We start from the raw sequence: 15,154 nt of genomic DNA, 5'->3' as shown, positions 1-15,154 counted from the left end.
TGTTTAACGAAGGAATACCTGATCCCATTGAGGAATATGAGATTCCATCCTCACCGGTTCCTAGTCAAGGACCTACACCCTGCAAAATGCCAATGAATGTTGCCAAACTAGTGGACTTCATGTCTTCTGAGGTCCGAACCACGATCATAGCAAAGCTGTATGGAGATCCTGAGTTATTCCTTGCGCTTCGAGCATTCCTTAACGGAGAGCTACGAACGGGATTACCGCAGTTTGCGCAACCAAATAGGCCTGACTCGATTATGATTGATGAGGAAAATCATGTGAAATCACTTGACTCAGATGGACACGAGTCTGTGATCGAGGTACCCATTAACGAATTAGGGCAGTATTTTGAAGGCGACGAGTCTAATGCGACCCTACCCATCACTACCAAGGGATTAATTATAAAGGGAATTCTTGATGGTGGTGCGGGAGTTAGCATCGTTACAAAAGATTGTTGGGAATCCATGGGAAAACCCCGCCTCAGTGTTACTAACATTGTGGTAAAGATGGCAAATGGTACCATAGCCAAACCTATGGGGATGCTCAAGGATCTTAAGATCAAAGTTCTAGAACACAAGGTACGACATACGTTCATTGTAATGGATTTCTCTAAACACCTTATGTCATATGAAATGATTTTAGGACGACCATTCATGAGGGAAGCACAAATGGTTCACGATTGGTCTAAAAATCATGTCTATTTGCAATTCCAAGACTCTGTCCTTAGAGTGGATTTGGGGACTGGTAATGTACACCCCTTAGGGAGTAAAACCATTATTGATCATCGCTCTGACACCACAGTTCACTCGGCCCCACTACAATATTGTTACACTTGTAAGAAGGATACAGACATTGGCCAAGATTCTCCTTACATGGATGTGTTACCGGGTATGACGGAATCAGACAACGTAGACTGGGTACACCTAGCTGCAACCATAGATACCTGGGTAAATAGAGGAACCACTTGGGTCACACCAGAGGGGGAAGAGGTACCACAAATTGCACCCTTGAACATGATAAGTTCCATACATGAATCTTCTAAGGGCAAGGCAATTGTAGACCAATCTGACAGTGACACCGATAGCTCAATAGAAGACTTTGACCAACACGACTCAGACACTGACTCCCAGAGTGAAACGGATTCTGAATCTCATGAATTAGAGAGTGGAGCAAGTTCAGAGTCAAAACATTCGGAAGGACCGAGCACATCAACTGATGATAGCTCCTCCGAGAGTGAAGAGGACACCAACGAGGACTCCTTTAGTGAGCCAGATCTAAATGCAAATCAAAATCAGGTCTCAAATCAGAAAAAGAAAAACTTTAAGAGGCGTCGATATCGAGCCAATGTACGTGCTAGGATAAAAAAGAAGAGATCCTCAGCAGAATGGCTCAGTTATATAGGAGCATGTGATGCTCATCGAAAATTGGTAGACGATTGGGGTGAATATCTCCAAAATGTTATGTGGTGTAGACCACGACCCCATGACATAGCCCAATTAGAGATCATAGACAAGCCAAAGTTGAGCCGCACTGCAAGGAGGCGTCAAAACCAAGAGTTAGCTCGACAACACAAGAAAGCAGAAATGGAAGCACAGACCAAAGCACAACCAGAATCCACAGACTTGCATCCTGCACCAGAACATTTCAAATCTTACACCACAGGGGAAGCAAAGGTTGTGTACACAAAAGCCCAAAGAATACCTATCGATGGGAATAATGGAATCTATGATGGTCCGACAATAGTTAAAGAAATAGAATTAGCCGACCCCGGTGAAGAATCAAAACTTGTTTTTATTGCCCAAGACCTCACAGAAGTTGAAGAGGTGGTCCTCAAAGAGCTTCTCAAGGAATTCAAGGACGTATTCGCTTGGACATACCATGATATGAAAGGTGTTCCACCTTCTGTGGTCCAACATACAATCCCTATGATTAGCACTGCGAAGCCCGTACAACAAAGACCCTACCCGATGAATCCTAAGTACTCAAAGATCATTCAAGAAGAACTAGAAAAGCTTATCAAATGTGGGTTCATATATCCAATTGAACACTCTGAATGGGTGTCTCCAATAGTTATTGTGCCAAAAAAGAATGGGAAACTCAGGGTGTGCGTGGACCTCAAAAACGTTAATGCAGCTACTAGAAGAGACCATTACCCCCTACCATATTCCGAACATGTACTCGAAAGAGTTGCAGGCAAGGAAGCTTATAGATTTCTAGATGGGTACTCAGGCTACAACCAAATCACGATAGCGCTAGAGGACCAAGCTAAAACTGCCTTCATCACAGAATTTGGCGTGTTTGCATTTCGTGTGATGGCTTTTGGCTTAACAAATGCCCCTGCTACATTCCAACGATTAATAAACACTGCTTTTAAAGAATATTTGAGAGAGTTTTGTGAAGCTTTCTTAGACGACCTTTGTGTTTACTCTTCTTGGAAAGAACATCTATCATGTTTGCGGAAGGTGTTTGAAAAGTGTAGGTTATATCGTATCTCATTGAACCCGTTCAAATGCCAATTTTGGGTCAAGCATGGAGTTATTTTAGGGCATATAGTATCTAAGAATGGTATCTCAACCGATGAGAGCAAAATTAAAGTGATTCTAGAGTTACCACCACCAACCAATTACAAGGGAGTTCAAAGGTTCATGGGACACGTGGGTTATTATCGACGGTTTATTTTATTTTTCGCTGAGATAGCATGTCCTTTGTACAAGCTTCTCATTGAATTTAAATGGACTGAAGAGTGTGAACAGGCCTATGAACAATTGAAGAAAACACTAGCAAGTGCTCCGATTTTAAGGACACCTAACTGGGATGTCATTTTCCATGTGCATATTGATGCATCAAACTTTGCTATTGGGTGTGTTCTCACTCAACCAGGAGAACATAAATTGGACTATCCCATTAGCTTTGCAAGCCGTCAATTGAACGATGCTGAAAGGAACTACACCACTACAGAGCGAGAAGGTTTAGCAATGGTTTATGCAGTACATAAATTTCTCTACTACCTTCTGGCAAACAAGTTTGTATTTTATGTGGATCATCAAGCGTTGCTATATCTGGTAAACAAGCCATGCTCCACAGGAAGAATCACACGATGGTTGTTAATTCTTTTGGAGTTTGATTTCACGATTGTAGTGAGACCCTGTAAAAGGCACGTCATGGCTGATCATTTGTCTCGCATACCCAATGGTGAAGCCCCTACAGAAGTTGATGATGAATTACCCGATACTGCCCTATTCATAGTTGAGACTATGCCTGAATGGAGTGAGAACATTGTTAACTTTTTAGTTAATGGTTTTCCACCCAAGGAACTTCGTAAGGATATCGCTCGAAGGCTAGTAAAAGAATGTGAACCCTATTGTTTGATTGCCAGAACTCTGTATAGACTAGGCAAGGACGATATTCTTAGGCGTTGTGCCCGCGAGGATGAATATTTGTATATCTTGCAAGAAGCACATATGGGCATAGCTCGAGGATATTTTTCAGGAGACCTGGCTGCTAGAAAGGTGCTGCAATCAAGCTATTGGTGGCCAACTTTATTTAAGGATGCATCACTTTTTACAAAAGGGTGTGATGAGTGCCAACGTTACAAGACCACACAGCGCAAAGACAGAATGCCCTTACATCCTATTAAAGTAACCCAACCATTTGAAAAATGGGGCTTAGACTTTGTAGGTCCAATTAGTCCCGCAGCTCGCAACACTCAATCTCGATATATTCTCGTTGCTACGGACTATGTAACAAAGTGGGCTGAAGCTAAGGCTTCACAAAAAGCTGACGCGAGGATAACGGCTAAGTTTCTTTTTGAGAACATTATCACAAGATTTAGTTGCCCTTTTGAAATTGTTAGTGATAATGGTACCCATTTTATAAATGAGGTAATAAGAGAGCTTACCACGACCTTTATGATATCCCACCATAAGCCTACACCTTATTACCCGCAAGCTAATGGACAAGCCGAGAGCACCAACAAGACTCTAATCTCTATTTTAACCAAGACGGTAGAAGCTGATCGCACTGATTGGGATTTGAAGTTGACATCTTCTCTATGGGATTATCGTACTGCTTATAAAGTGGCTATTAATTGTACGCCATTCAAAATGGTATACGGCCAAGAAGCGGTTATGCCTTGGGAGTTTGTCATTCCTAGTCTTAGGGTAGCTTCGCAAGAAGAATGGAATGGTAACCCCTTAACCGAGCGTTTGTATATCTTAGAAAAACTAGACGAAGAGAGACAGTTGGCTGTGCAAAATGCTCTTCTGGAAAAGGATAGGAGAAAGAAGTGGTTTGATCGCCATGTGAAGGACAAGGACATCAAAGTTGGTGATAAAGTCCTTATGTATGGAGTACGTAAAGAGAAGAAAAAGTTGAAATATACTGGTAAAGGACCATATAGAGTATGTGAAATTACCCCACAAGGTACCCTTCGTGTGGAAACTCTTGATGGAGTTGAAACCATTGGATTCCTCAATGGGAGTAAATTCAAAAGATATTATGATCCTTTAAGCCAAGAAGAACTACGGGCCATTCATCAAAAGAAGGCCGCCAAAGCACAAACCGAGTTAAAGAAGATACAAGCTCAAGCTGAGGCTAAGGAGCGACAACAACGTATAAGACAAAAACGAGAGGCTAACCTTGGAGTCACAAATGCATTCCACGTGGAAATCGAAGAGGATTGGTTGGACTTTGACACACCTCTACGATACCCTATTGAGTTAAATAGTGCCTATGGAAAAGTGCTATATAACGCCTTATTGGACACGGGTGCTAAATATAATCTGCTATCCTATCGGGTGTGGTGTCAGTTAGGGAAGCCACCTCTATCTGAGAGTATTATCCAAGTCAAGGGTGTCAACAAGAAAAAAACTACGGTTTTTGGAATCTGGCATACTTCTGTCAGTTATGACAATGGAATTGTAGCTCAAGACTTTTTGGTCATGCCTACTGGAACTATGGAGGGTAGTATAAACCTAGGACGCACGTGGATGATAGCCACCAAATGCATTATTGATTGGGGGACTGGGGGTGTCACAACCCAAAAACCAACTCTTATCCCTACCACTCAAGCCATAGTCCCTGAGATATTGCCTAAGGAAATAAAACCCAAGACATTGCATGTCCAGGAGGTTGAACCATGCATACGTCCCCATAGCCCAACTCTCTAGATCTTCAACTGATGTAGTTGAAAGAAAGCTTGAGACACACAAGAACCATCCTAATATAACAAAGAAAGCATACAAGTGGGTCCCTAAAGCTTCTTTAGTAACCATGGCTGATGCTAAAAAACGGAAGCCTCGTAAGAAACGTCCCACTCGCTCCAAGAAATGTAAGAAAACGTGCCGCTGGATTCCTAAACGACTATTAAAAGCCCAAGGATACTATGATGGAAATGAGCAAATTTGGGTACCTAAACGGAAGATGTGTCCTTCCCTATCGACAACAAACCCATATGAGTCAAATAGTGTAACGCTAAAGCCAATGGCAGACCGTGGGAAGGGAAAGATCACAAAATGCTACACACCTAGTCCAGAGCTAGTTTGGGCTCCAAGGCAAACCCAATTTATTCCACCTAGCTCAGGAAGGGGGGAGTTCCATGAAGCTTCTATCTCCTCATGTAATACATCCATAGAGGTAAAAGCTTCTACACAGCCTCCATCTATAGTAATGGACCTCAATGAAGCTACAAAAGAATCCACACCTCCCAGTGTTCAAGAATCACCTGATAAACCACTTCAAGTTCGATCCTGGGAGAGTACCTTACCACCCTTGCAACTTGACGAGGCACCTAGGGTAATACAAAACTACTGGAAAAAATCCTCACCTATTACCAACTGGAACAATTGGTTTCAAAGGGTGACAAGCTCATTTCAAACTGTATGATCTACCCAAGGAAGGGGGGAGTGTTTGTAGACATCCATCATTCACTTGCTTCCCTCTCAACCTTTCTCCCTGACCTCTTAATCTCTGATCTTAGGGAATGTATATATAAAGCCTTATACTCACAAAAACAAGATAAAAAAGTAAAAGAGCAAGAGCCATCACACAAATCATAAAAACAAATTATGCACAAGAACACGACCCTTGTAATATTTGCACTCTAACCATCATCTATTTGCGTGTACAGATATGGCTAGTACGCTAGAGTCATCCACTCCTGCCTTGGGTGAGAGGTACCCTCGTTACTTTTCACAAATATTTCACATGGTCTTTTCAGTGCTTGCATGTGAATGGGATTTGATAGGTACGCTAGCATGTGAGAGGAATTTTGAGGAGTTAGAATGGCTGATACGTCTCTTGACCATGTCTGATCCATACTTACTAGAGAGCGTTTCTCCCATTGCACAAGCCTACCCTTTTGACCAAGATGACTATAGGCGTCTAGTGACCTTCTTAGTAAACATGGGCACCTACGATGAAGAAGAAAATTTACATGACTACACGGATGGCACATATGGTCTCATGGATGATGACTTTGTTTATCTCGACGACGAGGATAGGGGTTTAGCCTTAGGGTTTCCCCCCAACCTCTACAATATCCTATTCCCTTGACTCTTTAGGGGGAGTGCAAATAATTAGGTTAGGGTTCCTTATGTTTTTTGTTGTGTTCAATAAGTGTTGGTACCTTTTCCCACTAATGTGCCTCCTAGAGGTATTCCTTTTGTTTCCTAGTGTGTACAGGAGCGTGTTGCTATTGATAGGATTTGGACCTTCATGGAACCTTTCTCTCGTTCACACTTCAAATCAAGCGCGACCATCAACACAAACAGGTGTTTTATGTCCATTAGCATTGCCCTTATCTTTTTGCATCCATGTTTGTCTGCTTTGATTGTGATTGGTAGCATAATATTCAACGCATTTGCTTAGTATCAAACATTTAATTCAATGTAATGTTTTGTCATAATCACTTGTCTAGGTTTAAAAATCAAGCAGTCTGACTAAGCTAGTTTGACCAAGCTAGGTATTAGAAATCTTCTCTTAATACCATGGGGAATGCCTTCCTAATAAGAAATGGTTACTTAGGTTCTTAATCCGATTTAGGCAGCATTGTGTGAAATGTACTAGGGTTTTCTAGTGAGCTTAACCCTTTTTACCTTTAGCTTAAGTATTATAAAGGGAGTTTACTAATGTGATGAGCCTGGGGAGGATAACAGTGTTATATGACCCCCCAAAGTTACAAAATTAAAATGCTGAAAATGAACAAACAAAAAATCAAAGTGCCACAATGTAAAATTGTAAGCTGGAAGAGAAATCCCTGCTTAAATTGGTACTTCACTCACATGTATCGCCTATGGTACTAGAGCCCTAGAGGTTCCCAGTGTGGGCGCTTTTCCTTGAAAAGCAAAAAACCCAAGGCGTACAAAATAAGCACACACATCAAAATTCAATCAATGTGAAAAGACTTTGGGGGGTCAAAGAAAAGGTAATCAGTCAGGCGATGATTTCATGAGAAATTCCTTTTATCGTAGCTTAACTACAAGGTCTTCTAGGTATAGCCTCTAGTCAGCCCTCGAACATCAAATACTTGGCTCTCGCGATTAAACAACTTAATTGACCAGAAAAAATTGAGAAGTTACCCATGGTATTAATAGTCGAGCTCTAGTGCCTTTTGACCGTTAAATTAGCGACCCCGGAGTTGTTTAATTTTTTATCTTTACATCTATTTATGCATTTGATTATATTGCAATTTAATGTTTATTGCTGACAAATTGTCTAAAATTCTATTACCAATCACTTTGTCTATCTATTCCATATGATTTTTAATTGTATATGAGAATGCAATTACTGTGGCAATGTTGTTTGATTTTGCAGTGATTGAAGAAGGCTACGCACATCCATGTCGACTACTCTTCCATCTCGACGAACGAGCTTCAACTGGATAGCTTCCGAGGATGGAATCTACATCAGGAAGGGGGGCATGTTAATCCTCACGGCACACTGACACCCTATGATCTATAAACGTTGTATTATTTAGAGTCAGGTACCGGGCTTGTCGGACCAATAGGAACAGGGTAAGGGTGATCGCCGATGACAGGCGCACTCTAACTGGAATATTCAAGGAGTTAGTTGGCTAAGTATGGGCGCCCAAGTGTGAATGGGGTGAGCTCATATAAAAGCCGCTAAACCTAATTTTTACTCATTCTCTCATTGTGCAATAGAAGCTGCTCTTGCTCCATCTCCACCTTCTCCTTCACCATCTCCTTGTGTGTGTGCGTGTGTGTGTGAGAGAGAGAGTGTGAGAGTGTGTGTGTGCGATCGAGCGTTGCGGCGGCACGACGGAGGCGAGGCGGTTGAGCGCGCCGTAGCGGCGTCTCCCTCTTCTTCGCGGCGCGGGAATCCTTCATTCGCAACTACGCAGGAAGGTGAGTGACACACCGTTCTTCCTTGTGAGCTTGTCTATTGTATGACTGTGTGCTAGGAGCCTTTGTGGCTCGCACACGGCGCGTAGCAAGTCCCTAGCCGTGACAGTGAGGTTGTCATGTATTGTCATGTACTTAATAGTGTGAAGTTATAACAACTAGAGTGTTTTCATTATTTGTTGCATCATTGGTAGATAAAGTATGGATGATAGGATGGCGTGTCCTTGTGCGCATTGCAAGCATCAAATCTTTCAAAAAACAAAAAATCTACGACCAACACATACAAAATCACGGTCTCCTTCCGATTGAGCAACTACATGATCTATGTTATCAATCTCATGGTCTAGAGACTGAAGGTTAAACTTGGCAAGTAGATATTACTCTAACTGTATCCCAGAGAAGATGACTTTCAAACGAGCAGCCATCGACTGAGTCCTCCCAACCAACACTTGATGTGGCATTTCAAAAGTAGAGATGGAGCAGATGTTGGACGCATTCTTTGACATGGAGCCCATCATTGAAAACATAGATGACGACAACATTGAATGCAATACTGCAGATCAACCTCAGTCATCCCGTTCATATCGATGGCATGATAGAAACGATAAAGAGGGTGAGATGATGCAAAGTCTTGCACGCATGCCGCTTTACAGTGGTGCAAAGATTTCAGTTCTCCGTACCGCGTTGGCAATGCTTAATTTGCAGTCGGTATGACGTCTTAATCACAGAGCTTTTCAGGTAAACATATTGTATCCTAAGCATGATAGAGTGCAAATTACAGTTCAATAATGTGATCAAGGGGCTGACTTGTTCATGTAACGACAGGTTTCTCAATGAGCAAATCTTGCCAGAAGGGAATCACATACCCCCTACCCGTCCAGCCGCTAAAAAGATTCTTACTAATTTGGGCTTTGATTATCGCAAAATACATGCATGTCCTAATGATTGTATACTTTTTCACAATGAGTATGCAAATTTGGAACAATGTTCCAATTGTGGATCAAACAGGTACAGGGAGGACACACAAGGAAAATTTATCCCTACAAAGCCGTCATGGTTGGACGTAGAGGAGTGTATGGGGATTGCACGACAAACACAAGACAATCCTAAGAGATTTCAGCAACAGACACACACACACACACACACACACACACACACACACACACACACACACACACACACACACACACACACACACACACACACACACACACACACACACACACACACACACACACACACACACACAGATGCATACACACACACTTATGCAAAGAGAGAGTCCCGTGAAACATAATTGCAATGGCCGAATTTCATTACTCATCAATTGTTTTTAGGTTTTGCTTGCTTATGAATTGGTGGTGGGCATGTACAAACTAGAGTGCTTTGTTAGCTGCATTGTAGTGTATAGTGCATAGGAGCTGATACAAAGATGCCATTACGAGGTAGATTAATACTTCTAGTTATGTCTGACATACTTATTGCTTAGGGGAGAGCAAAGGAGAGAGAGAGAGAGAGAGAGAGAGAGAGAGAGAGAGAGAGAGAGAGAGAGAGAGAGAGAGAGAGAGAGAGAGAGAGAGAGAGAGAGCATGTGGGATGACAAAACAACAGATTCAACAAAACTTCAGGGAGTGCCCAACTAGAGAGTACCAGTTTATGTGGAGATTTCACTAGACATCATCGACGTAGCAATAGAAATCGCATTTTTAGCATGACAGGAGAGAAGTGAATGTGACGAAGATGGTGGAGATTTCAGAAGAGCGTAGATGGTCATCATAGTGGACGTGAGTGACAGAGTGATGGAGACAATAATGATCGCCATGCTGGCAGAAATGGAAGAAGATATGATGATCACAACATACATGATCGAGGCATGATGGTTATCGCAATTGACATGGTCGAGATGATAGCACAAGTGAATGTGATCTATATCAAGGGGATCATATGGGTGGGAATCAAAGGACTTTCGGACAACATCATGATTGCAAGCATAGATATATACAATGGATATGCTCTCATTGATGACTCTTACAAAGACAGAGATCATGAAGGGAGCTTGACCTTGAGCTGCTAGATTGATAAAAGAAGAAGAACTCATAAGGAGTAGCGATTGTAGACAAACAATTGCTAGTAATGACAAAGATGATGAATGGAAAGACCAAACCAAGAGGGATGGAATGAAATCACATCTTCATTGAATCCTCCTCACCTAAGCAAAGGGTAGTGGAGCATGCTCTTGCCCAAGTGATTGTTAGGGATTGGGATTCTTAAGCTAGTGCAAATAAAGATTATAGAATGTTAATTAGCAAATGCTAATCACTAAAACATAAAAGTATAACAACAATCCTAGATAGCATAACCCGGAGCTCTGATACCACTTGATGGGAATGGGATCGTGCTAGCTATGGTGGATGAAAGAGAAGCATCGTCCACACAAGTGAGTATGTGTTGACTAGATTATCACTCAAGCAAATTAGGTTACAAGATCAATTAACTTGGAGTCATAAGCACGATCTTGAGTATTTGCAAAGCCATGAAAAGCTCACCATAAACAAGGGAGATGTAATGCAAAATATACTTGTTTTATTTATTCATGAAATGAGCTTTAAGTAGCTCTACAGCCTTGCACCACTGCACGTGGGATAATTCCATCTTTCTTCTCCTTGACTCATACTCTAGGACACTAGGACAAAGCTCACACCTTATACAATGTACCAACAATAGCACACTGATGGTAAGTTCAAGATCAAGGTCTCTCTCTCCAAACTTACACTCTTTGGGATATGTGCCCATTGTCGTCATCATCATCTTTAGATCTTTTGCAATTTTGGCTAGCATGGTTAGCATGGCAATTGTCATTGTCGTGTTTCTCATGTCTAATGTGATGGCCATCATGTCGATTGTCGTATTCACTTGTGCTATCATCTTGACCATGTCTACCCTGGTCCCCATCAATGCATCAATCATGTCTGCTGCGATCTCATCATCATAGCTTCTCTGATTTCTACCATTAGCACCCCCTCCTCTCCATCTGAGCTAATACAACAAGAGCCATTTTGACTTCTTTGTTATTCATTTGGCCATCCATCAGGCTGTTGTAGGTGAGCATGTTTGGGATGCACCCCCTTCTTGGGCTTTCATCAAGCCATCCATTAGGTTGTTGTAAGTGACCATGCTTAAGATGCACCCTCTCTTCTCCGTCAGGGATGCACCCCATTCTTGGGCTTTCATCAAGCCATCCATTAGGTCGTTGTAGGTGACCACATTTAAGATGCACTTTTCTTCTCTATCTGAGCCAATACTACAGCAAGAGCCTTGTCGACTTCGTTGGCCTTGACCGCGCCATCCATCAGGTTGACGTAAGTAACCACATCTATGATGCATCCCATCTTCTCCACTGTGGCCACCAGTATGACAAGAGCCCGTTGAATGCATGAATGCAATACTGTGGATCAACCTCAGACATCCCGTTTATATCGATGGCATGATAGCAACGATAAAGAGGGAGAGATGATGCAAAGTCTTGCACGCATGCCGCTTTACAGTGGTGCAAAGATTTCAGTTCTCTGTACCGCGTTGGCAATGCTTAATTTGCAGTCGGTCTAACGTCTCAGTCACAGAGCTTTTCAGGTAAACATATTGTATCCTAAGCATGATAGAGTGCAAATTACAGTTCAATAATGTGATCAAGGGGCTGACTTGTTCATGTAACGACGGGTTGCTCAATGAGCAAATCTTGCCAGAAGGGAATCACATACCCCCTACCCGTCCAGCCGCTAAAAAGCTTCTTACTAATTTGGGCTTGGATTATCGCAAAATACATGCATGTTCTAATGATTGCATACTTTTTCACAATGAGTATGCAAATTTGGAACAGTGTTCGAATTGTGGATCAAGCAGGTACAGAGAGGACACACAAGGAAAATTTATCCCTACAAAGCCGGCATGGTTGGACGCAGAGGAGTGGACGGGGATTGCACGAGAAACACAAGACAATCCTGAGAGATTTCAGCAGCAGAGAGATGCAGCCAGAGCACGTTTGGAGTCTGCTAGAGCGTCACATCTTGGGAGTGGAGGCTAAAATTCGCCTCCACATGAGTTTGTAAGTATTATATTGTGGTGTGTGTGGGTCTTGTAGGTGTGTCCGACCACCTACTGTGGGAGGACACTAGTAGGTTCTTGGCATATGTAACCAACCTCTCTTGCTATAAGAGAGATGACGGATTAATGAATAGGAGGTCTAGTTTTGGTCTAGTCTCTCTCCTGTAACAGTACGTTACATTGGTGGAGGAGACGGGCACTTAGGCAGTTAGAGGACCCTTCTTGATTCCACATTTCTTGCTCCCACAGCTTGCTTGCTGTATGCAGCATGGCGTTCTTGTTTGATACTGGGTGAGAGAGGTGCTAAGAGGAGGGTAGCCCATCGACTAGAGATGCTCGGGAGAGGGCTGCTGTTGAGGCATGTGGATGGGTAGCTACAGAAGCACAAGAACGTGTTGCTGAGAAAGTGGTAGCAGAAGCAAGGGAAGGATCTGCAGCTGAACGAGCAGTTTCGGGTGCAAACTAGGAGCAGCAGCGAAGGAGTGAAGGCTAGTTCTCCGTCAGTTTTGCGATGGCAAAGGCGGCAACAACTCGCCAACACCTTAGCCTCATCTTGCGCAAATCTTTTCACCTCAGCCGGTCTGTGTTCACCTTACTTCAAAGCTCCCTGCACATGCGCGATATACCATTGGTTCCGGGATCTTAAGATCCCGGCTTTTCGGCAATTAGAATGCTCGAAGCACTTCACAGCTGAGAGGTGGATCAAAGGACCAAAGTGATGGCTTCCCTCTTCGCGATTGGCATCGCAGCAGTATGCACTTGCGGTACTGTAGTGCAGCTGACACTGCAACAAAACCAAGAAACACCACATATGATCCAGCTGTCAAAGCAAAGGACGCTACCTACATACAACACCGCAGTGAAAGCAAAAGACACTACCTACGACACTACTACCAGTGCCGCACAGAAAGGGAAGGATAACACCTACGACACAACTCGACGTGCAAAGGAGGCCGCCTATGATGTTGCCCAGCGGGCGAGGAGACGGGAGTTGTTGCAGCGTGGTTGCAGAGGTGCCCAGTCTTTATGCCCTCATAGTTGTGATGCAGAACCCCACATTAGATCTTTTTACGCATTTAGTGATAGTCTTTTGTCATTTCAGTCTTGTCGACCAATCCTTATCGTCACACCAAACCCCTTATAGAAATGGATGGATGACGCAAAAATAACATGTCAAGTCCTCAGTTAGTCCTTCCTCGTCTTGTCCATTTCATTGGGATAGCGACCTGATGTTTGCATAAGCGAGACGTACGCGTTCCATGCCTTGATGTGTTCGGCATGATGATGTTGTCTCTCTAGTCGAGTCTAGTTCCCCAAGCTCAGTCCCTTAGCCCCGAAGCTGTTGTATGATCAGTCCCCCCAGATGAGGCGTTGGAGCTGATCCCTTTATGTCGAGTCCCTTCCCAGTCCAAACTTGTAAAAAGATGTCCATCTTTTTCTCCCTAAGGGGGGAGGTGTGGTGTGTGTGGGTCTTGTAGGTGTGTCCGACCACCTAGTGTGGGAGGACACTAGTAGGTTCTTGGCATATGTAACCAACCTCTCTTGCTATAAGAGAGATGACGGATTAATGAATAGGAGGTCTAGTTTTGGTCTAGTCTCTCTCCTGTAACAGTACGTTACAATATGTATGCTTTAAATTATTGAAAATATATATGTTATTTAAAGATTTATGTAATGATTAAACCATAATTTTGTAGAAAGTTGCTGTGAAGCGCCCTCCGACACGCCGAGAGGAGAAGTATGGGTACAAGCATGGACCTGTGGCCCTTTTGACTCAACTGTAGGAGGAGGGAGAGGACGTTGCCTGGGAGGCATTACCATGAGGGTGTTCTTGATACAGTTTTACCTAATCATTTTTATACAGTCTTCTTGGTACAGTCTTTTTTGTAGTTGTGATCTTCTTGATACAGTCTCACTCAGTGATTGTTTGCATATGTACAGTTTTGTAGTGGTTATGTTTATGGTTTATGGTATGGAACAAATGTTATGGTTAAGGTTTGGTAGTCAAGTTAAGGTTATGGTTTTGTTATGATGGTATGGCAATCCTGTGATGGTTATGGTTATGTTATGGTTATGGTTGTGCAATGATGGTATGGCTGTTATAATTATGGTATAACAAGCAAGTTATGATAATGGTTATGGTATGGAAAACGGGTTATGTTTATGCGTTTATGGTTTTGCAGTTTTTGACTCATGTTTTATTAATGGTTATAAAATCTTTATGCCGTTATGTCATGATCAAACTTTTGATTTTGTGGTTATGTTATTCTTACAATTTTGTTAAATATCATACACTCGCTCTTTAGCGTCAGCTTGTAGGTGGAGTGCAGTTACTTGTCCACTCTTCCTTTGGGTAGAGAGGGCTGTTTTCTTTTGGTGCAGTACATGCAGCATCGGTTCCTAACCCTCTCTGTCCAAAAAAAATTTGCAGGTCTAGTCATCGGTACAGAGTACGGAATAGGTGCCGATATATACCTCAAAAAAAGCGTCGGAAAATTCTTTACAATTTTCGGCGGTTATTTCATAGTGTTTTACGACGATCATTTCATAGTTTATTATGACACAAAATATACCGGTACTTATACTGACGTCACAAAACCGGCGTCTCTCCCGAAGGAAGCATATTTCAACGCTTTTTAGTTCTAAAGCTAACTTTATCTCGTCGGTATCTGCACCGAGTTCTGCACGAT

The 15,154-nt window shown here is 42.6% G+C and overlaps 1 pseudogene; it reads right to left on the bottom strand.

Annotated features, from left to right (window-relative positions):
* Window positions 1–11,450: 11,450 nt before the first annotated feature.
* Window positions 11,451–15,154, bottom strand: part of LOC147445344 (uncharacterized) — a 148,766-nt pseudogene continuing 145,062 nt past the window's right edge.

This window comes from Adiantum capillus-veneris, chromosome 12 (genome assembly GCF_014529385.1).
Source record: "Adiantum capillus-veneris isolate H3 chromosome 12, ASM1452938v2, whole genome shotgun sequence".
Lineage (NCBI taxonomy): Eukaryota > Viridiplantae > Streptophyta > Polypodiopsida > Polypodiales > Pteridaceae > Adiantum > Adiantum capillus-veneris.
Note: the sequence above shows the minus strand (reverse complement) of the source record. Positions and strands in the feature narration are given on the sequence as shown.